We start from the raw sequence: 23,039 nt of genomic DNA on the forward strand, positions 1-23,039 counted from the left end.
CAAATGATTTTCCTCATGAGGAATATGCTCGTCTGTTCATGTTCTTTCTTTCAGATTTCATTGTTTCACGGTAGACGGATCGTATATAGATCAATCTACTCTCGCCTTATAGTTTGTTTTATGCCCTGCACATTTTTAAAGGACGATTTCGAAGCTATCTGAAGGCTTTTAGTTTTTCGAAGAGTTTAATATTGTTTTTAGTGCATCCTTGTAAATAGCAGAACTTGTAAATAAAGTATCATACCTCATCTTTAATTTCAGCGCTTTTGTCATTGTCTCTTTGTGCTGGATCTGTGAGAACGTTTTCGTGTTTCCAGGAAATGGTCGAATTGCATGGCTTATTATAGAACCTCTTATACCAAAATTATGTCAATAATTATAATAGGGATAACTGCATATTTTGATATAATAATTGTATATATGACCGTGTTAGTTCCCGAAAAAATCATGCTCACCACGTGGCACGATTGCTGGCGAGAATGAGCGCGTTGCAGGACGCGTAATAAGAAGAGAAAAAAATATACCAAAAGAAAAACAGACTTACTCTACAAGATCAGAAATAAAAAATGGAATAGCAAACTTACCCGTCCTTGCATAAAAACAGCCCAGCTTTCATCAGAGCGGCTACTTTCAAGCTGTTGCATTAGTAATATCAGTTGCCTGCATTTAAACTAGATAGTATAATTGAAACATCGCCTGTATGATTGACCCTATGAAACGTGGCCTTCTCGAACACGCCTTGAAGCCCTTGATTATGCAATATTTAGCTAAGGCCGCACGTCACCGAGACACATCTAATTTCATATGCGTACCCGCCATAATGTTCCCTTATTTTTACCGCATTCGATATTTCAATCTAGTATAAACAATGCGTTTTGCATTATTTGCCGAGGGGACCTCGAAAAGGAAGTGCGTCTCGGGCGCAGGTGGCATAAAAATACGGAAAAAATGGCTATTGCGTAAATATTTTCCAAACACACCGTCACCTACACACGCAAAAAAAAAAAAAGTGCTGCACGTAACAAATAATGTACGTGACCCACATTCTTCCTAAATGTCAAATTGGTGCCGTTATTAGGGCATCGGGGAAATTTAGTTAGCATACAATATATCGGCCTGAGGAAGGAAGAAAACAAAGGTTCACCAATTTTTATTTGACCCCTTATTATGCCACACAGTTCATTCTAATTCTTGTACCTCATCCAGTACTGCACATGATCCCCATTGCTTCGGAATATGAGCTCTGCATTTCGTTATCTCTTGACACAGTGAAACACGCACATAAGGTTTAAAGAGGAAAGCAGACTGAAAACGCGATCCATCTGACTTCGTGGCTCCGGCTGATCCAGGCACGGTCATCCTCGAACGCAACTGCAACGCGGCGCTCGACCGCGGCCGTGCTATTTTTTTTTTTTTTGGTGGGCACGCTCTTCGACCGGCGCCGCCGCGGCCTCCGCCGCGCGCGGGGGCGTGGCCTCCAGAAGAAGGCGATGGTGGCGCCCTCTGGATTTTCAATAAAAAATGCCTCAGCGCGGAGCCCTCGTTGGACCCACTCTCCGAATCTAGTACACTCTACTGGCGACCCATCCTGCGGCGCGCCGCCGAAAGCGTCATCTGGCGACGCTGCTGACGCTGCATCAAAATACTACGCCGTCACCATCCATGCGATCGGTGGCGGCCTCCAGGGGGCGGCACCAGTAGCGCGGGTAAAATTCAGATGATTTTTTATTTCTCATCTTCAGCTGTCGCTGCGTGTGCGTGCGCGCTGCATTGACGCCGGCCGATGTGGTTGTTTAATCCGCTGTACACTGTGCCGAAAAAAAATGTGGTGCATTTTGTGTGCACTGAGGATGACAACACCCTTTGGACCGCGTAAGTATTGTGTGGTGCGCCCACGACCTAGTGGGTGCGCCGATGTCGATTATCGTATGGCCCGTTCACGTTTTCTTTGTTTCCAGCTCATGAAAAGCCTTTGGTACTCTCGCATCGGATCACAGTGCACGGAAGAATTTGTTGAAAGTTGTGCTATCACGTGCTGTAGTTAATCCGCAATTCAACAGTGTTTACGCCGGAAGGACCGTCGGCGCGACACGAAGGAACGTTTGCTGAGTACGCCTAGAAAGGCAAGTCCGGCGATTGTGCTCATTCTTCTAGTTTATGGTTCGTGAAGTGTGCGTTGTTGTACGGATCGCAAGATAATTAGTAAAGCAACAAAAATTCTAAATTTTCTTTTTGAATGTTCAATGTTCATGTCGCAGTGCCCATTTAGCAAAGAGTTTCATGAAAATTGCCCAAAAGCGTATTGATGTTGCCAAGAGCTTTCTCTATCGTTTATTAGCTTTCTGCCATGAAGCATGCTAGCGCAACTGAGGCTCTCGGTGTTCCGTAGGCGCCTGAAAGCAGACGGCGGACGCGCAATTTGCCGTGCTATCCCCTGCACCGATTTAAGCTGTAACTTCAGCCGCCCGCGCAAAGTCCATCAAACATGTGTTCACTGACGGCTCTTATATGCCTACATTAAAGAACGCCGTGCTAGGTAAAATAACCATGTGTCGTCGCTGTTTCAGCCTGTGTTAAAAAGCAGCACGTAGAAGTCCCGATCTAAATTTTACGGGACGCATATTTTCAGAAAAATGTTTATTGTAGCTCTACAGTTAAACCGCGTTAGTTGCGTGGTATTGCTACAAGCAGATAGCGCATGCCAAACCCCTCATACCTTGACACATTCCAGGCGACTGCATACTATGCAGCATATAAATTCTTTCCGAGCACTCGATTGCGTTCCTAAAAATTTCGAGCGTGATAATACATAGTTACAGTGGGCGCTTTGATTTTACTTACATTGTATGTGCAATACTATTTCCACGAATTACCGAAAAGGCTTCATGTGTTTCGTGTACGTCTCAAAAGAACAGTCAAAACCGTGTGCGGCATGAGGTTGAGGCGACTTACCGGCGTGGTTGCGCCAGTTTCAACGGAGTGATTCCGCGGTCCCTTATCTGTTCTGTACACCTAATGCAACCTACGTACGAGCATGTTTTCAAGCAGTGTAGTCACCCCATGTAGCACTGGTAGAGAAATTGATGCACCAGCTGCTTTATGTAACCACCAAGAAGGTGTGTACAGACCCGGGCAGAACATCATGATGAGACCTTATTTCTCAGGTTTGCAAAAAAGTAAGAAGGGCACAAAGCACTTTCCCATCGCACAGCCGCATAAAGCTGATCAAATTACTAACACACAAAGCAAATACGACTGTCTCGTAGCGAAGATGTGAGCAGAACAGAGCAGGCGCTGGCAGGCGTGCGGGCACCAGCGGGAAGCAAAGTGGATAGATGGATGGAAGGTAGGAGCGTCCCCTTTGAAATGGGGTGATGGTAGTTGCCACCATGCTCAGCTTTTTATTTTGCCTTTTATTTTTGTTTACCTGTGCTGTGTGTTATTGAAATTCGCGATTTCCTTTAAATACGTCTTCCTACCCTTTTAACCTTATGTCACCTCTCTGCTTTTGAGCCACCAATCCTCCAATCGCCTTTTGCTAATTTCCACTGCATATTTATTTACATGACTATTGTTATCTCTGAACCCTATGGCCTCAGGGAGCGTTACTGTGGCCGCATCGACATAGGGATTGATACTATCACATTTTAGTATGAGGTGTTCCATTGTTTCTACATATTTATCACACACAGTGCATGTATCTTCTTCATTAAATTTTGTTATAGCTCCGCGTTCTGAGACACCCTGACCTAGCCTCAAAGAGTAGCTAGGGCACTGCCTCTTCAGTTATCATAAAACGCTTCCTTCCTATTCTGCTGTTTCCAGTATAGATATATTAGTTCCACACTATGCCTGTTTTCCATTGAATTTATTACCTTCTGCGTTTTTAACCTATCGTTTAATGCTCTGTCTTTCACCGTCCTCGTGTCTGGCATACTTACTGGTTATCTTCCTGGTTTTTTTCCACCATTGTGAGGGAACGCTCTTTCTGTATAGGTATTTAAACACCTTAGCTGCCCACCTGTTATCGTCCAATTTCCTCAGGCGTTTTTCGTATAGGATTTTACTCTGAGCTTCCCGTGCTTCGAACGATGCCCAGCCCATATCCCCCTGTACTGCTTCGTTTGTGGTTTTCCCGTGAGCACCTAGTGCTAACCTTCCCACAGCTCTCTGATATATTTCTAGTCTCGACTGAACCTCTGCCCTTAAATACAGGACCGCATTCTCGAAAGTAAGCCCCGGCACCATTACTCCCTTCCAAATACCTCTCAGTACCTCATACCTGTTGTACCCCTCCTATGCCCTATGTTTCATTATCCCAGCATCTCTTCGCCCTTTTGCTATGAGAGACTGTTCGTGCTTTTCCATGTACATCTGCCCTTTCTTTATCCATACCCCGAGATATTTGTATTCGGCCACTCGGGGTATTTCACGGCCTTGTAAGCTCCTTATCAGTTGTATCGTTGAAAAACATCCCACCGGACTTAGCTGCACTAAAACTGAAACCTAAACTGTCTCCTGTCTCCACATTAATTAACCAGTGTGTGCAAATATTCCTGGCTATCTGCTAACAGTACAATATCGTCCACATACATTAAACCCGGTAGTCGTTGCTCAACAACCTTTCCGCCTAATCTGTACAACAGATTATACCCTAGATTGCTTCGTTGTAACCTTCTTTCCATACTTATCATATAAAGCATGAACAGCAGCGGTGATAGAGGACAACCTTGCCTTAACCCTTTGTGTATCTCGACATTTGTCATACTCTTAATTCCTTCCTGTTATTTCAACTTTATTTTCTCGATATATTTCCTGTAGAAAATCGATTACCTCATGACCGATACCTTCATCTTTTAATATGTTCCACAGGAGTTCCCTGTTGATGTTGTCGTATGCACCGATTATGTCCAGGAAGGCTAAATACACAGTTCTATTTTCCACCTTAGCTATTTCTATGCACTGGGTAAGCACGAACAGGCTATCATTGAAGCACCTGCCACTTCTGAACCCGTTCTAAAGTTATCCGAGTATTCTATTAGTTTCTACCCATGAGTGCATTTTTAATTTCACCGCCTGCATCGCCAGCCTATATATAACTGATGTCATCGTAATTGGTCGGAAGGATTTTATGTTCTTATCACCTTTCCCTTTATAAATGAAATTCATTTTACTCTGTCTCCAGCTGTGCGGAATTTGCTTATTTGTTGTGACTGCCTTCAATGCTTTTATCAGCGTTTCCTTGCTTCTTGCGCCAAGTTCATTAACTTGATTGAAATTTTGTCTATCCCACTGGCAGGCATGCGGGCACCAGCGGGAAGCAAAGCGGGCACTAGTCTTGCGCGGCCTCTCTCGTTGCGCTGAGTTACCAGAACGCTGCCCGCGCCTTTCCACAGAGCGCTGACAGCGCTTCGTTCTCTCACCTAGCCTATCTTCCACCGTGGCCAAAGGCACCTCTACACAACATACCTGTGGCATGTCTGCAGCCTAAACAGCACTGCAATGCATCTGATCTGCAAGCTGCGACAAGGTGTGTACAAAGCAGTAACTGCCACTTACACGAGCTGTAGGTTTTGTTGGTATAATTAATACCTGGTGACTCTCCTGAATTTTTCATGAATTTACAAATTTGGGCTCATTCTACAATTTTACAGATGTGGCATTAGAAAGAGAATAAAGTTCTGTTGGTTAAGATGTTTTAAAGCTGTTGAGAGATCGGTGGCATGACATTGTTAAAGTGCATGTAAAAAAATTAATTGTAATGGTACTTGTACTGCTTTCTTATTAGCAACATATATCTCTAACGAGTATACCAGAAGTGCACTTGCTTTAGGAAAGTTGTTCTGATAAATTCCTGAAGCAGCCTAAATCGGCAGCACCAAAAGCACTAAAAAAGCTCTGTGATCTAAAAACCAATGTGGTCAGCTTTGTGTACTGCTTGTCAATTTAAACTGGTTAATAATGTGTGTATGTATTAACAATGTGGGTGCTTAGAGCAAGCTTTACAAATATGTGAGCTGTCTCTCCAACAAGGAATTAGGTGTCTGCAGCATTTTTACAAAATATAAAGTTCACAGGTTGGCAAGTGTGACGTAATGTACAACACTTTTGCTGTAGATCCCATATTCGTAACTTCCATTTTCGGTTTACTTGACTCGTATATTTAGAACCTGGCCCACCTACATAACTTGATTTGATTAGTTATGTAGGTAGCCTCCTCTGAGTTAAATAATTTGGGGCTATTGTAGATATGCATCATATACTGACTGAGTATATTGTGACAGGTATTTTTTAGGGTCTGTGTTGTGAGGCATGCATATCCTTTCGTATCTTGTGCGATGAGGTTTATTGTCGTTCACAACGGTGTGGAACGCTAGATCAATCGAAGCACTGCAAGGGCTGTCCGTAGCACGGGGCTCGCTCGCGATCATGGCACGGCCCTTCGTCGTCTTCTTCAGACGGCACATACGCAGGGGTGCGTCTGCTTCATGACAATGCCCCGGGAGCGAAGCGTAGCCATCCTGGCAACTCAGGGCGCGGAAAAGATGAGCAGGTCGTAATACGGTTTCAGGTGGTTGACATGTACTGTCTCGCGCCCACGGCGACGCAGGTCTGGTGACACGGTGAGCGGCTCGACGATGTAGTTTACCGGTGAAGTGGCCTTGATGATACGGTACGGACCGTGATAACGGGCCAGGAGTTTGGAAGAAAGGCCAGGAATGTGGGCTGGTATCCAAAGCCACACAAGCGAACCAGGAGCAAAGTTGTGCGGTGGTTGATGATCACGGTCATGTCTTGTCTTTTGACGTTCTTGAGTTTCACTAGTCAGGGTACGTGCCAGCTGACGGCAATCTTCAGCATACTTGGCGACTTCGGAAAGCGGAGTATACTCTGTAGCGTCAGGTTGGTACGGCAGTATGGTGTCCAAAGGGCATGATGGCTCACGGCCATACACAAGGAAAAAGGGGGAAAAGCCGGTGGTCGCTTGCGTCGTGGTGTTGTACGCGAACGTAACAAAGGGAAGTACAGTGTCCCAGTTGGAGTGGTCGGTTGAAATATACATCCGCAACATGTCGCCAAGTGTGCGATTGAAGCGCTCGGTCAGACCGTTGGTCTGGGGATGGTACGCGGTCGATTTGCGATGAATTATCCTGCACTCAGCAAGAAGGGCTTGGATACCCTCCGACAGGAAGACACGGCCCCTATCACTCAGTAATTGTCGGGGAGCACCGTGGCGAAGAACAAAATTGCGAAGAATGAAAAAACCAACGTCACGGGCGGTCGCTGCTGGCAGGGCTGCAGTCTCAGCGTAGCGAGTAAGGTGATCCACGCCGACAATAATCCACCGATTTCCATGCCCGCTGCATGGAAACGGGCCGTAGAGGTCGATGCCGATGCGGTCGAATGGACAAGACGGGCATGGTAGCGGCTGCAACGGTCCTGTGAAACGGTGGGTAGGTTTCTTGCCTTGTTGGCATGTAGTGCAAGACTGAATGAACTTTTGCACAAAGTTGTACATGCCTCTCCAATAATAACGCTGACGCAACCTTGTGTAAGTTTTGAGGATGCCGGCATGGGCGCTTAGGGGATCAGAGTGAAAAGACGTGCAGACGTCAGAGCGCATATGACGAGGTATAGCGAGCAGCCATTTGCGTCCGTTGGGCATGTAGTTGCGACGATATAGAATGTTGTCCCGCACGGAAAAGTGGGTTGCTTGGCGACGCAGTGCTCGTGTCGAAGGGATGTCAGACGGAGCGGCAAGGTAGTCAAGTAACTTTGCTAGGGTTGGGTCCTTGCGCTGCTCTGTGAGCATGTCAGTGATGGTGAACGGTGACAGGTTGGACGAGGAAGCTGACAAAGTCGCCAAATCAGGCGTCAGTGGAGAGCGAGAGAGCCCATCAGCGTCGGAGTGCTTGTGACCGGAGTGGTACATGACGCGGATGTCGTACTCTTGCAAGCGAAGCGCCCAACGTCCCAAGCGTCCAATCGGGTCTTTCAAGGAAGAAAGCCAACAAAGGGCATGGTGGTCAGTAACAACGGCGAAAGAACGGCCGTAAAGGTATGGGCGAAACTTGCTTAGTGCCCAGATGATCGCTAGGCACTCCTTTTCTGTGGCGGAGTAATTTAATTCTGCTTTCTTTAGAGTACGGCTCGCATAAGCGATGACGTATTCATCATAGCCAGCTTTCCGTTGCGCTAAGACCGCGCCAAGGCCAACTCCGCTGGCGTCAGTATGGACTTCCGTGGGAGCATCAGGGTCGTAGTGGCGAAGAATCGGTGGTGAGGTCAACAAGTGGCATAACTGCCAAAACGCTGCATCACATTCGGGTGACCACGCTGCTATGCCGTTACTGGCGGCAAGTAGACTTGTCAAAGGTGCCATGATGGATGCGAAATTGCGTATGAAGCGACGAAAATAGGAACATAATCCAATAAAACTTCTGAGGGTTTTGATAGATGTGGGCGTTGGAAAGTCTGCAACGGCGCGGAGCTTGTCTGGGTCCGGGAGGACGCCGTCTTTTGAGATAACGTGACCCAATATGGTTAGTTTTCTTGCAGCAAAACGGCACTTCTTGGAGTTAAGCTGTAGGCCGGCAGATGCGAGACAGGTCAGAATGTCATGCAGGCGAGCGAGGTGTGTCGGAAAATCGGTTGAGAAAACGACGATGTCGTCTAGGTAACATAAACAGGTCTTCCATTTGTGACCGCAAAGGATGGTGTTGATTATACGCTCAAAAGTAGCAGGTGCGTTGCACAACCCGAAGGGCATGACGTTAAACTCGTAGAGGCCATCGGGTGTAACGAATGCGGTTTTAGGACGGTCAGGCTCGGCCATTGGAACTTGCCAGTACCCGGAGCGGAGATCCAAAGAACTGAAGTAGTCTGCGCCTTGTAAACAATCGAGAGCGTCATCGATTCGAAGCAGTGGATAAACGTCTTTTCTCGTTATCTTGTTTAGGCGTCTGTAGTCGATACAAAAGTGAATGGAGCCATCTTTTTTTCTCACCAATACGACAGGTGAAGACCAAGGACTTTGAGAGGGACAGATGACTCTACGTTTGAGCATGTCGTCCACTTGCTCCGTGATGAGTCGGCGCTCTTCAGCGGAGACACGATACGGGCGCTGTCGCAAGGGGGAGGGGGAACCGGTTTCGATGGTGTGAGAAACACCGGTGGCACGGCCCAGTGACGTCTGATTACAGTCGAAGGAGTTGACAAACTGGTGAAGGAGAGCGAGAAGCTGGCGGCGATGAGGTGGGGAAAGAGCAGGGTCGATGGCGTTGTCAAAAGCCACTGAAGGTGATGAGCCAGACACCGAAGCGATGGCGTCAACATGACGGAGGGAGTCGGTAGGAACATCGAGGTCGTCGACGTAGTCGACTGCCTGGAAGTATCCTACGGTCTCTCCACGCAGTAGGCTGATCGGGTACTGGTAGTAGTTGGTGACCAGCATCACGGTTGACCCAGATGTCACAGTAAGCACGGCAAACGGAAGAACAATGCCCTTGCGTTGAGCAAACACATCGGACGGCGTGAACACCACAGTGGCGTCAGATGTGGCATCAGACGACAAGACAACAGCCATCGACGACTCAGGAGGTATGGTTGTGTCGGCATCAACAGTGAGTTTGTCGGCAAAGAGTGATTCACATAATGGTAAAAGTGACACTTCTGCTCGCGAACAGTCAATGACAGCATGATGACGTGACAGGAAATCCCAACCAAGGATGAGGTCGTGAGGGCAAGATGGTAGCACGAAACACTCGATAATGTACAGAACGTCGTTGATGACGACACAGGCTGTGCATACAGCTGAAGGGTGAATTCGCTGTGCGCTGGCAGTGGCGAGCACCAGGCCAGAGCGAACTGTAGTCACTTTTTGTAGCTTGCGGCAAAGGCTCTCGTGAATGACGGAAACGGCTGCTCCGGTATCGACTAGTGCGACTGCGGGTACTCCCTCTACAAAAACGCTAATAACATTTTGTGGTGAAGATTTAGGTCTTGAGAACGTCGATGTATTTGCAGTTCTTGCCTCAGGAACTGCAGCAGTCAGTTTCCCTCTTCAGTGGGAACTCGACAACGCAGGGGCGAAACGGAACGCCGACGAGGGGAAGGAGAGCGCCGAGTTGCCGACCGGCGATCAGTATCGAGACGTCGTCGTGAAAATGGAGGTGGGGCGGCGTATTGTGGCGCGTAGCTGGGCGTATCAAAGCTGGTACGCTCAGTTGGGGTGTGGCGGTGACAGAAGCGCGCTACATGACCAGCAATGCCGCAGGCGAAGCAGATAGGCCGGTTGTCTTGAGTGCGCCACGTCTCGGTGGGACGCAAAAACTGTGGTGACGGTCGGGCAACTGGAAATGAAGCCGGATGCATGGGCGATGAAAAGGAAGCTGTCTGTGCAGGTGGCCGCGCAACCACGGCTGCATAACTGAGCGGCAGCGACGTAGGGTGAGTGGCAAAGGGGGTATGGGCCAGCGGCACACTCACAGGATTGGGTAGGGGTGTTGTAGGAGCTGCAGGAAGCGCTTCAGATATCTGAGTTCGGATGGCTTGCTGCAGCGTTGGAGGCAAAGCTGCCGTAGGTGCGTCGCTGTGAGGGAGCAGCGAGATCTGCCTGGCCACCTCTGCACGAATAAAATTTTTAATATGCTGCGAGAGGGTCGAGTTGGTTATTTCGGTAGAAACCGCGATGCTCGAGACGGAATCGGCGTGCTGAATGTTCTGGCAGGCGATGGAACGTTGGCGGCGCAGCTCGTCAAAGCTCTGGCAGAGGTTAATGAGGACTGATACGCTAGTTGGGCTTTTGGCCAGCAACATCTGGAATGCGCTGTCCTCGATGCCCTTGAGGATGTGTTTAATCTTGTCATCCTCTGACATGCTGGGATTTACCCGCTTGCACAAATTGAGAACATCCTCGATGTAGCTGGGGGAATGTCTCTCCAGACTGCTGTGCGCGCTGGCGTAGACACTGTTCAGCACGTAGCTTACGCACAGCTGGGCGATCAAAGACTTCAGCAAACAGAGTCTTAAACGCGGACCAGCTCGTAAAGTCTGATTCGTGGTTGAAAAACCAAAGTTTGGCTACGTCGGCTAGGTAGAAAGGCACGTGGGTCAGCTTAGACTGGTCAGCCCATCTGTTATGGGCACTTGCACGTTCGTACGATGACAGCCACTCTTCCACGTCATGTTCGGCAGTCCCACTGAAAATGGGTGGGTTGCGTTGACGAGGAACGCCGGCGCAGATGACAGTGGCAACTGGGGGCGCAGGCAACGAGGTGGCGGGATCAGGCATTGTGCTGGGCGATCTTGTTGGCAGGGTTCGAGTGCAGAGCTCCAGGACGAGGCGAAGGATCTCAGCCACCTCCACCAAATGCGATGAGGTTTATTGTCGTTCACAACGGTGTGGAACGCTAGATCAATCGAAGCACTGCAAGGGCTGTCCGTAGCACAGGGCTCGCTTGCGATCATGGCACGGCCCTTCGTCTTCCTCTTCAGACGGCACATACGCAGGGGTGCGTCTGCTTCATTACACTTGCTATGAGTTGCCTGACAAAAGCAGACGGGCTTTAGTTACCTTCAATATTAGAGAGCTTTAGTTTAGGGGACGCAAGTGGCTTGCGTACGCAAAAACTAAAACTCTCTATTATGCTTTTTTGTAGACTTCTAACATCCATGCCTGCAAAGATTCTGTGTTCTTAATTATATTTTCCTAAGTAGTCATTACTGTGTATTACATATTTTCCTTGGGAGGGAGGGGGGTTATTCATTTCTATTATACTACAGAGAAAGGTACCTCAAAACAAAAAGCAACAAAAGGTGGCTTAAAAGTGTTCGAAGCTCGGAATTCAACATTCCGTCTCCTAAAGCACTACTAGTATGAAAACGTTTCTAATTTGAATTTGAATTTATTTTCAGCAAACACCAACAAAAGCAATGCTGCGAGTGACCAGGAAAAAAGCTGTTTATGACAGCTTGAGGAGACCTGGCCACCACAACACTGTGCAGCTCATGGACAATTGGTGAAGAGTGCAATTATTATACAACACACAATGCACCTTTCATCTTGCAGATTCTAGAATTTAGACATCTGCTTAAATATAGGGAAACAAAAAAGAAAAACAGCTTCGAATCAGACATTAGGTTGTAACAGACCTGTAAACACTACAATACCATAGAATACCTAAAAAATTGTTTATTATTTATTTTAAGTACTGCCAGTCTGAATGCTAGACTTTAGGCAGGGGTGAGCGATACATTGGAATTAACATAACACAGAAAATAAAGAACAGAATGAAATCTAGAGCTAATCTTACTGCAGTAAAAAAAAAAAGAAAGAAAGAAAAGCAATAGCCATATAGAATGAAGCTTGAATGATACACAAATCAAAACAAACTTATATAATTATACAGCAATATCAACTAAGACCGCCTAAGCACCATAGGAGTAGCAACTAGCACTTATGTAACATAATAATAATAATGTCCGAACCGATACACATACCGTACGAAAAACATAATATCCAATAACAAGTAAAACAACTTCGTACAACCTCGCAGACAAAAGCGACGCACAGGTGCCACACATAGTGCAGCAAATAATGTTGAGAGCAATAATATAAGCAAACGCAAGCATATTTATTACTAAAGCCACAACAAGTTAAATGGGAATTAAAGCAGTGACTCTGAGTGCATAGGGGTTAGAACAAAGTAAACTGTAGAAATAAACCAAAGTAGAATTGTTAGTAAGACGGTGCAGGCAACGCAAGAATAAACGCTTTTAGATCAGTGCGTTCGAGAACCTCGGGTGGTAAATTATTCCAGTCATTACTTGTACGAGGCAAGAACGAATACCCGTGTTCAATGCACACTAAACAGAATTATATCACACATTAACAGGAATTCACTGCCACTGGACGGAAGAGGATGGCTTTGGTTTTATTCACATTAATTTTTAGGTAATTATGAGTTGCCCAGCCATTTATTTTAGTTAGTGCATTATTAGCTCTTAATATTAAGTCAGCATCTGATTTACCGGCAGTAAACAAACTCGTGTTTTCCGCATGTACTATTATGTATTTAGCAGCCGTATCTACATTAGTTATTTCATTTATGTAAAGTGTAAAAAGAAAGGGTACCAAGATACCCTGAAGAACGCCCTATGTCACCTTTTTTTTTTTTTAACTTGCACCTGCAGTAGTTACAAGTAGTGACCTATTTTGCAAATAAGAATAAATTAAAGAATTTGCTACTCCCCTTATACCATGATATTCGAGTTTCTTTAATAAAATGCCATGATATTAATAAGGTTAAACGCCTTTGTGAAGTTCAAAAACAACCCAAGTACCATGTTCCGAGATTCAAAATTTTCCACTATGTACTCCTTTTGTTCTAGGATAGCAAACTTAGTCTATAGTTTTTTACAAAAACAATATTGTGCCAGGATCATGAGATTCTGGCAGTCAACAAAATCTGTCAGACGTCTTAAAATAGCCTTTTCCAAGCCTTTAAAGAAAATAGGCAAAATCGATATTGGCCTGTAGTTAGCTAGGTCATTTTTATCTCCTTATTTATATATTGCTGTCACTTTTGCAATCTCCATATTCCTTGGAAAAATTCCTGTAAGCAAACATAAGTCAAATATGTGTGTGAGAGAAAGTGCTACAATATCATTGGCGTGTTTCGCAGGTTTTATTTGGAATCCTGATGTATCAGTTGCCTTACTATTGCTTGACTCCAGAAATGAGCCACAACTTTGCTTTCTGAAATAGGTTTGAGAATGGAATGGAAATGGAAAAACGTTATTGCTCTATATCTCGGAGAGATTGGTGGCGGGCCGGTGTCTTCATGCCTTGAGCCTTGGCCGCTTCACAAGGTCGGCGCCCCTATTCTAGGGCACCGCTGAGTCTTGCTGCCTCGCAGGCGTGCTGCACAATTGCCCGTTGGGCTGCGAGCTCGCTGCTGATGAGCAGACCCTCCCATTGTTCCGCACTTGCGTTATTTACTTTATGGAATGCGAAATTACGCTTGCATTCCCACGTGATGTGCTATAACGTGGGGGTTGCCCCGCACCACGGACATGTATCCCTCTACTGGGTAGGGAACATTTTGTGTAGTGTGTGCAGGTTGAAAAACGTACCTGCTTGCAGTTTTCGCCAGCTGACTGCCTCGTGTTGTGGGAGTGATGTGTGGGGTGGGGGGTATTTGTCTCCTTCCTCTGTAGTGGTTAAGTATTTCTGCATACGTCGGCTCCACCGTTAAGGGGGCGTCTAGGGTTTCTGACTGCCCTGCTCGGTGCGTGAGTTCGCGAACTAGGCTGTCCACCCTTGAGTTGCCCTCTATCCCGGTGTGTGCCGATATCCAGAAGATCCTATCTTTTATGTTTTTGTTAGGATGCTCTGTTTCGAGGAGGATTCTCAGTGCTTTCTTACTAACTCTGCCTTGTATGTAGTTCCTGCATGTTGCTTTGGAGTCTGTTAGAATTATCAGAGATTTCTTCCTGCAGTAACCTTCAGCCGCTGCTAGAGCTACGGCGACTTCTTCCCCCTCCGTTACCGTGCAGTTTCTCAGGGTCGCGCAGCTAATTGATTCTCCCGTATGGTCTACCACTGCTGCCGTGACTCTAAACATTCTAGTGTTGCGGTCCCATGGGTATATGGCCGCGTCTGTGTATACTGTGTTTTCTAGTGTGGCTAGGTTTCGTTCCACATAATCTGCTCGTGCCTGCCTTCTGGCGGCGTGGAGATTCGGGTCCATGTTTCTCGGTAGGGGGCTAATCTCCAGTGTCTGGCGAACGCTGTCTGGGATGAAAAACAGTGTGATCAGTACAAGAATTGATGTAGCTTAAGTTAGTGTCAGTGTTTGGACCTGGACAATTGCTTTTTTATAAGCTAGCTGTTGGACACATAGTCACATTCTAAGACGGTATGTTTTTTCTTCTTTTGTTTGACTTGTTTTGTTAAATGTTCTCCTTTTTAGTTCAGAATTTGTTTTTGTACCACCTCACACAATACTCCAACTGAAGCCTATGAACTATATGTCTAAATAAAAAGGTAATTCCTGAAGCATGCAACAAACCATGCAGTATAACATTTAAATGTTGCCAGTTTATGATGTTTCCTGAGTGCAGTACAGCATGAAGCTTGAGGCTGATCTCTTCAATGTCACGAAAATTGCAGGTTATGAAAATGTGGTCCCACAAACTGCTGGTTACACACGTCAGTCATCCTGTTGCAGTGGTCACGAGTGAGAGTGTAACCGAAAGCTGGGCATGCTTGGCCCTTCCGCATACGGCACAGGATAAAGCTTCAACTCTGCTATTGCTTCTCTTACAGCAGGAGCATCCCTCTTGCCTAACCCTCCTTATAATATGCATAACTTATGAAGACTTGGTTATGAGGTTGACTGCTGAACTTGGCTGATATGTGCCTTAGTATGTATTTATACAGCGGTACCCTTGAAGCCATGCTGTACATTGCATGCATGTTAATATGGTCAACATAAAATATGCGATTGTCTGTGAAATTATTAGGGAAACAACGTTTTGTGCTGTGAATAATGCATAAGCAATTCCTTAAGGAGGACCGGGAACAATATTTTCTCACCTAAGAAAAGTGATTTAGGCACGCACTGCTCAAGACATGTTTTCTTTAAGAAAATTTTAGCATGTTATGTTGGCAAAGCTGCACACTATTAAATATGGCAAGCAACGATCATGTGTGTGACCACCTAACTTCTAGCTTTAGCCCCTTTTGGCATAGACACACCATTGTGGTGAAAGGGAGGTCTTTGTCATTAGCTAGCTTCTGGGATAAGTAGAGATTGAATAGGCACTTGTTAAGATTTTGATGTACCATAATGAGCCCCATCCAAAGATTTCTTTTTTTTTTCATTTAGGCCTTGAAACCACTTTTCTCTTAAAGGGAAAGACAACCATTGAGAACATAAATTGAGATAGCTTCGCTGATGGAAAGTTTGTGTCTCGTATGGTCTGAAACGAGCATTGTTTTTCTCATTAGATGAGGATTTGTATTTTTAATACTTGACAAATAGCGAAAAATGACCTTTGGCGCCCTGGTGTGGCAAAGGCATGACAAAAAATAGGATGTCCTATTATGGGGCCTTCTATAAGTGTAAACGGCTACTCGGCTTTCTTAAATATTGAAATGTAGTATATTTCTTTTCAAATGTAAGTTCTTTCTGTAACTTGCAATGCTCAGCTAAGTCATCAGTTGTTACGACTAGAAAAATTGTGCCACAGTCTCGGAGGTTGGGCGGTGCACACTTTAGCCCATTCTAGGAGGCCATAGTGGCATTGTGAGAACTTGCACATATGGCTGAAATAGGGCACCACATTGTCACTAGCTAGCACTAGGATTTGCAGCAACATATTATGGCAGCATTTTATTTTTGGAAAGGGTTTTTGCCGATGGTTAATGAAAGTTGAACTCATTCCTGCGAAAGCCACCCATCATTCTGCTTTCCCAATTAGTGAGGTAGGCTATAGGCGTCGCTCTCACTTCTCAGTGTTGCTGTTGTCAGGGCTCCTATTTTTGGGGGATTGCTGATTAAAAAATTCTGCTCACAAAATTTCGACATGCTTTTGGAACCGCTGCAGGTATAACCACTTCCGAGGATGAGCATTTCATTGTACCCTAAAGGAACCGGCTCTTTAAAAATCTGTTGTCAATCCCTTTAAGCCTGTGCTGTTGCGTCACACTAGGAGCATCCTGTTTGTTTCTCCCTTTAGGGTGACTCCTGTTATTCAGTTTTATGTTGCATGGAATACAAAGGCACTTTAAGTGAAGCCAAGGATAAGTGGTTTGAATGTGGATAAGATGACTGGGGTCACATAGCTCATGAACAGACTTGTAGGCTTGGCTTTTGCTTTCCCTACCATGGGGAAAATAGGTGTGTTTTGTAGGTTATGCCAGATTCTTTTTCTGAAGGAAATACTGCACTAAATATTTTATGTAATACATAAACAAAAAGCAGCACTTTTCACACATAAAGCTTTTATTAACGAGATGTATCTCATAAAAAAGACATAAATTGCCAGAATCAAGATTGGGTGATAAACTTGAACAAAGTTTGTAAAGACACACTTGTATCTACTAGAAAAAATATGTAACAAAAATTTCGAGACATACAAAATGTATTACCATCTAATAGGCACTATCTCTGAAAAAATCAAAATTTTTCATTGAACCAGGTATTCCACTACAACAATTTAACTGAAAGCACTACAGTAGGGCGTGCCAGGCTGCGGCCGCAGATGTTTCGGGCTGGTTTGCGTTGTCGTCGCTCTCAGAGTCAGTCTGACAAATAGGCAGCATCCTGAGACTCGCTGCTGCTTGATCCATCGATAAAATCAGCCGCAGACCCACGGGAATCGTGACATCTGCGATCTTTCGAAGCTCTGCTCCAGTAGGTGGCCATCTTTGCTTTCTACTTTGATGATTGCGGAATTTCGGAGCACATTATAAAATTAGTGCCTGGCATGAAAAAATCTAACTGCTTAGAAAACAAAAGTGTAGTGCTCCTCCTTCACGTCCAATGGCGCAGTGTGTCCATGAGCGGTGTGTAAGGTCTCTAAAGCGGCGTTTCAAACAATCGATAGTGGGCGGCCATTTTTGCTTTCTACTTTGACGATCGCGAAACATCAAAGTGCTTTCAAAAATCACCGCCTGGTCGGAAAAATAAGCTGCTTAGAAAACAAAATATAGTTCTCCTCCTTCACATACGATAGTGCAGTGTGTCTCCATGAGCAGAACGGAAGGTCTCAAAAGCAGCGTTTCAAGCTATCGTTAGCGGGCTAACTATGTCCAATGGGCACAGTACGGATAGAGTTAAAGGTATGCTAAAAAGAAACATTAAATCATTTTAGGTGGATTAAGTATTCTTTGAGGACTCTTTCTTTGTTAAATTTTGTAATAAGAGTTTAATTATAAAGAGAGAAAAATGAAGGTCAAAATTCAGTTTTTCTAATTTTTGTGCCAGAACTTCACTGCCAGTATGTCAAGGGCACATCAAGAATTGCAGAGTATTTTCTTGTATTTTGGCTATTGTAATTCAGTTTGCTTGCTTAAAACCTGCTAAGTTCAGTTTCTGGCCGACTTAGAATGCAATGTAGTCAATATTTGCCAAAATCAAATTAATGAGGCCCCTAGCAGGCTGTGTCAAAATTCAAGGTGTTATGTTGCTGCGTGGGTCGTATCGCGAGGCACCATCGCGACAAGGCGTATCGGCAATAACCTTTTATTGCCGTCACGAAACAAACACAGAACAGTGGGAACTTGATAACTGCTACAATATATACATTCTTGAGGCCGGGAGAGGGCGCTCTTCAACACAGGTGTTAACTGATGCAGGTACGTCATCCGCTGAACTCAGCGGCCAGAATCAGTACACAACACTCCTTCCCCCTTAGTTGGTACTCAACAGTCAGCCAATGCCAGCACAAAGTCCCGAAGGTGTTGTGGTGTCTTCCGGGAACGCTGCGAACGGCGTGGGCCCGGCAATTCTACACTTTGCTCTGTTGGTGCTGGCTGAGGTGCTGCTATGTCGTCCGAAGGAAGCATGACTGTTGATTGCGCCTCGGGAGGTAGCATGGCTGTCGGGTGCTCCTCGGTTTCACTGGGATCTGGTGTCTTGCTGCTGCTCATTCCGCCAGGTGAAGGGCTTGACGAAGGCTGAACCTCAGGCTGTCCTTCAGGTACAGTTTCAGCTAACCTCATGGGAATGCTGCTCCGCCGACGAAGCTGGTCCACGTGCCGGCGACACACACGACCATCCGGAAGAGCAACTTCATAAGAGATCGGGCCAGTTGCTCTGGAAATCACAGCAGATACCCATGGTGGGCCCTGGCCGTAGTTACGTGCAAATACAGGGTCGTCGGGCTGGAATATGCGTGGTGTCGGCAGAACTTCTGCCAACCGGAGGACTTGTCAGGGGCCCGGTCTGGATGCAGCCGATCCAGCATGGTAGACAGTCGGCGGCCCATCAACAACTCGCACGGGGCGCGCCCCGTGACTGTGTGCGGAGTTACATGCTGCTGTAGCGTGAAGTCTACCAAGCGCTTTGCCCAGCTTCCTCGGATTATTCGAGCTAATGCCTCTTTGGTGGTCCGTACCATCCTTTCGGCCTGCCCGTTCGTGGATGGATGGAACGGTGCAGATGTCACTTGGCGGATGAGGTTGGCATCCAGGAACCCTCGAAATTCTGTGGATGTGAATTGCGGGCCGTTGTCTGAAACAAGGGTATCTGGCAGGCCATGAGTTGCGAACAATCTTTGTGAGGCAGTGATTACAGCACTCGATGTCATTGACGACATTAGTATGACCTCCAGCCATTTGGAATAAGAGTCCACCATAATCAAGAAGGTCTGTCCTTGGAAGGGACCAGCGAAATCAATGTGCAGGCGTGACCATGGTGTCCGGGTCGTCTCCCATGGGTGCACAGGTGCCCGAGGCATCTCGGGCCGTGTTTCCTGGCAAGGAAAACATCGCCGGACCCATTCCTCAATGGCCGCATCCATGCCGGGTCACCATACATAACTGCGGGCAAGCGCTTCTATTCTGACGATGCCAGGGTGTCCAACATGCAGAGCTTCGAGGACCCGGAAACGCAACTTCTGTGGAATCACCACACGGTCACCCCACAGTAAGCATCCCTTGTGGGCGGACAGTTCATGTTGCCTGGACATGAAAGGTGTGAACTCGGAACTCGGAGCGCACCTTGGCCACCCCTTCCACACCCAGTTGAGGACACGGGAGAGGATAGCATCCTTGGCGGAGTACTTAGCTACATCGTCTGCATGGACTGGAGATTCTGGAAGTACGTCCAGAAGCATGACGACCTCTGCTGGCGAAGGGTCATCCTGGCACTGGTCCGCTTGAGGCAGTCTGCTGAGACCATCTGCGTGGCCTAACTGTTTTCCTGGTCGGTGGTGCAGAGTATGCTGGTATCCATTAAATAAAATGGACCAATGCAACATTCGTGGTGAAAGCATCTGTGGCGTTTGCCGGTCTGATGTGAAGAGCCCCAGGAGCGACTTGTGGTCTGTATGGATCTGAAATGGGCGGCCGAATACGTAGTCATGGAACTTCTTTACTCCGGCAACCACAGCGAGTGCCTCCTTATCAATCTGGGCGTAATTACGCTCCGTAGAGGACAAGGTTCTTGAATAAAAAGCGATTGGTGCTTCCGTGTCATCCGGCATTCTGTGACTCAACACTGCTCCTATTCCGTACGGGGACGCATCGCATGCAAGGATCACCGGCTTCTTCTCGTCGAAGTGTGTCAACACCTGGTTGGATGCCAGTAGCTTCTTCACATTGTCGAACGCAGTTTGTTGTAGGTTTCCCCACAGCCAGGGGACCTTCTTGTCCAACAAACGGTGCAGGGGTTCAGCGACAGTTGCCTTGTGTGGAAGGAATGCATGATAGAAATTGAGAAGACCCAGGAAGGCCTGCAGCTCGGCTCTGTTCAATGGTTGCGGTGCATTAAGGATGGCTTGCGTCTTGGCCAGTGTGGGGTGGATTCCCTCAGCATCGACTCGGAAACCCAAAAATTCCACTTGAGTTACTCCTAGCTGGCATTTCTCCTTCTTGACCTTAAGCCCTGCATCTTGGAACCGCTGAAGGACCTCTCGAAGGCGACTGAGTAGTTCTTGGTGCGATGCACCTGAAATGAGGACATAATCAAAATATGGAATGACGCCTGGTAGTCCGCGCAATAGGTTCTCCATTAAACTCTGAAAGATGCCAGGTGCGACGCTGACACCGAACTGTAATCGTCGAACGCGGAAAGCACCCCGATGCATCACTGCGTTCAATTAGCGCTCTGGCTAATTGAAAAGTGGCGGGACCGCAGCGGCTGAGGAATATCGATCTCTTCTTGCTGGCGTCCGTAACATCCTGCGCCTCGAGGAAGAACTGGAAACGTTGTGCATAGTCCTCCCACTCTTCAGGGTGGGTGATGTCGAAAGGCTTGAGCCCCTCCGTTGTGGTGGCCGTCATTGTGAACGAGTACGGACAGGAGCTAGCTTCCTATTGCGGCGGTCTCATTCAGTCCCACCCTCGTCGCCAGTGTTATGTTGCTGCGTGGGTCGTATCGCGAGGCACCATCGCGACAAGGCGTATCGGCAATAACCTTTTATTGCCGTCACGAAACAAACACAGAACAGTGGGAACTTGATAACTGCTACAATATATACATTCTTGAGGCCGGGAGAGGGCGCTCTTCAACACAGGGGTTAACTGATGCAGATACGTCATCCGCTGAACTCAGCGGCCAGAATCAGTACACAACACAAGGCATCATGGCAAACTGGTGTGGGAATTTCATTTTAGTTTCACCATCCATCTTTCATTCTGTCTTTTATGGCTTATGAACCTCCTCCCTTGATAGCTGTAGTATTTTTTTTTCTTTTTTTGGTATTGTGGCAGAGCAGTTTAATAATTCAGCTCAAATAAATATGTTTCTGTTTAGTGTCCCTTTATAAAGTTTTTGTCTGGATCATATGGCATAAGATGAGACTGCCCGAAGGTTCATTTGCATGTCAGCAGTTTGTGACATTATATAATCGCCAACACTGCCTTTGAGGTGCTCAGAGATGTCGCATCACTTGCTCCTCATTGTAATGATTCCCGAAAACGCCATTAAGAGGATCTATTTATTATGTCCAGCAGTAAGCTCAATCATACTGGAGCAGCGGCAAACCATTAAAGCAGAAAAGCACTGCTCTAAACATTTGCTCTTGAACATTTTTAATTCTTATATAATGTCTTCTCCAAAACTTGTTGAGTGTGTTGGGAATGTTTCAGCACTTGTTTTTACCTCAGCGGTCATGCAAAGATCAGTTCACCACTTTGACTGTTGCATATTTATACCTAGCCTGATCTCTGGAGTTGACTGTATGCTTATTTTTTACACAAAAGTTAATGTGGTTTTCTCAATACTGCATAACCTCCAGTTTGTCAAAATAATTGAACAAATCCCATTTTCTGTAAAGGAAACTTATCTTGCACAGCAAATCTATTAAGCTTCTTTCAGCAAAGTGGCAAGTCTAGGATGTTGGTAGAAAACTGCGTTGCATAAAGATGTGCTATATTAGAAGGTATGCTTCTTGCTCATTCTATCCAACGTAGCATTATCTGGTCTCTATGTTCCTTTCAATTCTGTTCACAGTGCATACATACTAAAGATATAAAGGGCAGACAGATGTGGCGGTCACAGTGCACACATACGGAGGAAATAATGGTCAGACCGAGAGTGAAAGAGCACAGTGCTCTTTCACTCTGTCTGACAGTGCGCTTTTGCTCTGTCTGTCGCTTATTTCCTTGGCATGTGTTCGTCGGGAGCACCGTCAAAATGAACTCTTACCAACTGGCCCAAGCTTCAACTCTTGTGCTGGGTGTTTTTTGCCTAGGAAATTCCCATATGCAAATCATAGCGCTGGTGATTTTTGAATGTATGAAGAAGGCTTATGCAATTCCGGAACAATTTGACTTGTTCCAAACATATTGTGAAATTTGCCACAGTTTATTTTAAAGGCTGAATTGGGTAGGAAGCTATTGTTGTATTCTTTATGGTGCACTGGTACATTAAGCTTGTGCAGTTGCTTAAAGCTTGTACTATGGTGATGAAAATTGGGTTGAAGATATAGAAGGATGGTAATCAAAGTGTAATGATGGCCTCCGAGTAGACACGCTGAGTTATGCTTCTGGGGACATTTATTAGTTAACCTTATCAAGCAATACCATTAGCCTTATGGGTGCTATAATGTTGCAGTGCCTGCAGGATGGCCTGCATTACAAAGCACATTAAAATAATTGTACATGTCATGCAATGGTATGAGGATTGGCCCACCAAGTGACAGCCTTTGCTTACACTATGTCTGGGATCAGCCCAGTTTACTCTGCCAGAGAGCCATCCATGCATAGGGGGAGGGGAGTGGCAAAAAAAGGGGATTTCTATTAATCTTTTTCTCATAGATGGCTCATGCATCACATTTTTCTTACCTTGCATGCATTGTTGCTC

At 46.1% G+C, this 23,039-nt stretch overlaps 1 long non-coding RNA gene across 2 annotated transcripts in view; it reads left to right on the plus strand.

Annotated features, from left to right (window-relative positions):
* The first annotated feature begins 1,736 nt into the window (after positions 1–1,736).
* LOC135897360 (uncharacterized) overlaps positions 1,737–23,039 on the plus strand; it is a 56,422-nt gene continuing 35,119 nt past the window's right edge. The window contains exons 1-4 of one of the 2 annotated variants that reach the window (XR_010563025.2): positions 1,737–1,872; positions 1,959–2,123; positions 5,300–5,530; positions 11,917–12,020. This is a non-coding gene — a long non-coding RNA (uncharacterized lncRNA). The remainder of the gene's footprint in view (positions 1,873–1,958; positions 2,124–5,299; positions 5,531–11,916; positions 12,021–23,039) is intronic. The other variant, XR_010563024.2, reaches the window with a different exon arrangement.

This window comes from Dermacentor albipictus, chromosome 1, assembly GCF_038994185.2.
Source record: "Dermacentor albipictus isolate Rhodes 1998 colony chromosome 1, USDA_Dalb.pri_finalv2, whole genome shotgun sequence".
Taxonomy (NCBI): Eukaryota; Metazoa; Arthropoda; class Arachnida; order Ixodida; family Ixodidae; genus Dermacentor; species Dermacentor albipictus.